The following is a 2,973-nucleotide window of genomic DNA, read 5'->3' on the forward strand; positions in this document are numbered from 1 at the left end:
GGCGGGGCCCTCTGTGCTGACCCGCCCCCCCGGGAGCGGTGTTCCTGAGTCAGAGCATGGCGCCCCCATCACACCACCGGAGGGGCTTGCTCAGACGGCGTTCCCATGGAGGCCAGCAGCTGCCCTGCTGTCAGAGCGTGGAGGGGCCCGGACGTCACGGGACAGGCCTTCGCTCCCTAGGAAGCCCCAGGACACGAGGCGCGGGCCGAGGGCACAAGCCAGGCGGTGCCCGGCAGGAGGGGACCTGCGTCCCTGAGTCCACAGAGGCTCACGGCGTGGGGCCTCTACCCTCGCTTCCAGTGGGACCAACAGGCACCAGATCAGCCTCTGCAGCTTCCTGCGCACAAGAGCCCCCCAGGGTCTGCAAGGCGCCCAAGGCTCCCCCGAAACCCACGCTCAGACGCAGCGTCCCGGGCCCGTTCCACCCTGCAGGGCCTCGCTCCTCAGGCCAGACGACAAGCGGTTCTGATGAAGCGATTCCACTCTGTCCTGTGGCCTCTCTCCCTGGAGAGTCCAACACCACTGACCAAGTAGAGCGGGCGTTGGGAGGGGAGAACGCGGGGGCCGGGGGAGGGCGTGGGCCCCGGAGACACAGCCCGGGGCTCTGGCTCGTCCCACGACAGCCCCGGCGGCAGACCCAAGCCCTTCTTGGGGTGGGCACCCCTCGTCTGAGAGCCCCTGTGGACCAGTGGCCTGGCGGGGGCACAGTGCTCACAGGCGGGCGAGGCCAGCCCTCCTCGTGGCAGGGGGCTCTGGCCCTCCTCAGGGCGCCAAGCAGGGCCCTGGGGGCGGGCAGGCGGCCTGTCCGCGCCCCTCGTCTGCCCCGCGGGTGGGCAGGGCAGAGCCGCGCGCAGACTCCGGCCGCAGTCGTCCCAGTGCCGCGGGCCCCCAGACCCCAGACTCCACCTTCCCCGGCCCTGCCAGGTGTCCACACCGGCTGTGCCTGGGACCCTCCACGCAGGTCTGCCGGCAGCCGATCCTCTACCTGGGGCTCAACGCACCGTCGCTGCCTCGGGGAGCAGGGAACACTCGTCCTAAAACTACCATTTTATACCACTTCACCCCATTGTTTTTGAAACATGAAATAAAACTGTTTAAAAGCTGAGGTGTAACACACGTGGCTGTTTGAATCCACTCTGTGTGGCTCCTCCTCTGGGGAGTGGAATGTGAGCCTGCCTGCAAAGGGGGCGCAGCCCGTGCCCTGCCCCTGAGATGGGGCGCAGGGGACGGCCGGCCTGTGACAAGGCCATGGGAGATGGCTGCCGGGTCCCCAGCAGCCCAGCCCTCTGCTCAGCAGCAGCCGCAGCCTCCAGGCAAGTGTGATGAGCCGGCCTGGAAGCATTGGCCGCCCTGGTCAGGCCTGCAGATGAGGCAGCCCCCCAAGTACCCATGGCCACCCCCCGCCCCGAGAGCCCCGCCACGAGCTCCTGACAGCAGGGGCTGCGCGACGAGACTGTCCTCAGGGGCTCAGTTTGGGCAGCGACACGGGGTCACAGACAACGGACAGCACACACCCAGGGAACACAGCGGGATGCGCCTGCCCCACGTGAGCGCGCGCGGCCCTCCCGGCCAGACCCCCCAGACCCCCCAGACCCGGTGGCCTGGACCTGCGCCCCCACAGCTCCCTCCACCCGTCCTGAGCCGCAGGAGGCCCGCCCGGCTTCTCCCTGTGGCGCTGGCTGGCTCGGGGCGGGGGCCGTCACTGCCGCAAGACAGTGCGAACCCTTAGATGGGGAATGTCCTGCTGTCCCCTCAGCACTGGGCAACGCAGCCACACGGTGGTGACGAGCGAACATTCACTCACTTATCGAGGAACCTCTCCACCTGCTAACCCCCTGCAAGGGGCGTATGGAATCTGGCAATTTCTAAGTGTTTTGCCAAAGAAAACACCCATTCACCATCTCGTTCTCTGCACTGACTGTCTGGCCATCGGGGACAGGTCCTGACCGGAGCATCTAACCACGGGGGCTGCACTGTGACGAGGCCGCCGTGCACAGGAGGGGCCACCCCGGGAGACCTGCTGCGCAGGGCTGCCTGAGAAGGAAATGCGGGGTGGGGAGCCCGGCCCTCCCTGCCCAGCCTGAGGTCAGGCTCGGGAACCGCTTTCAGAGCACTCGGGGAGGCACGCCAGGCGAGATTAACAGGCCGCGGTGGGCGCCTGGCGTCGCGGCCACCGGTTCAGCCGGGGGCCCGGCACCTGGCACGTACTGAAGGGTCAGCTGGCTGGAGACACGTCCGCAGAGTAGAAGGGGCCCGGGCTCACCTCCACTCATGAAAGCGCCAGAGTCACAGCTAACTGCGAACAACCAACAGCTGGAGGACTGGAGCCTCCTGACAGATACACTCCACTTCCAAAGACAAAGCAGCAGCCACAGTGACCAGTGGGAGGGGCGCTTCCACAGAACAAATGAACCCCACACCTTTCTGCGGGAGGGGCACCGACCCACACGCTGGACGACGATGCCACAGAGATTCTCTCACAACAACCAGAGTCCCACATCCGCTGCCCAGCCCGGGGGTCTGGCACTGGGAGGAGCCGCCCCCAGAGCATCTGGCTTTGGAGGCCAGCGGGGCTGGATTGCAAGGAGTCCACAGGACTGGGGGGACCAGAGACTCCGCTCATGGAGGCACACGAGGCGCGCGTGCACTGAGACCCAGCGAAAGCAGACTGCACAGGAGCGGGGCCCAGACCACGGGCTGCTCGAGAGGGTCTCGGAGGCACAAGGACACTGGGGGCAGAGGGACCGGGGACGCCCGTCAGAGCAGACGCCCCCAGAGGCCGCCGTCTGCACTGAGGCCTGGCCCGCCCAGCAGCCGGCAGGTTCCAGTGCAGGGACACCTCAGGCCAAATGATAGGCAAGAGGACAGCCCCACCGGCGGCAGGCCGGGGCTGAGCCCACAGCTGCCTCAAACACACCCCTTGACATGGTCCTCCCACCACAGGGCCAAGACCCAGCTGCGCCCCCAGCGGGC

The 2,973-nt window shown here is 67.5% G+C and overlaps 1 protein-coding gene across 5 annotated transcripts in view; it reads right to left on the reverse strand.

Annotated features, from left to right (window-relative positions):
• The window catches only part of RARB (retinoic acid receptor, beta), a 186,783-nt gene that overhangs the window by 5,294 nt on the left and 178,516 nt on the right, over positions 1-2,973 (reverse strand). The window lies entirely within an intron of this gene.

This window comes from Bison bison, unplaced genomic scaffold (genome assembly GCF_000754665.1).
Source record: "Bison bison bison isolate TAMUID 2011002044 unplaced genomic scaffold, Bison_UMD1.0 scf7180017864236, whole genome shotgun sequence".
Classification (NCBI taxonomy): Eukaryota; Metazoa; Chordata; class Mammalia; order Artiodactyla; family Bovidae; genus Bison; species Bison bison.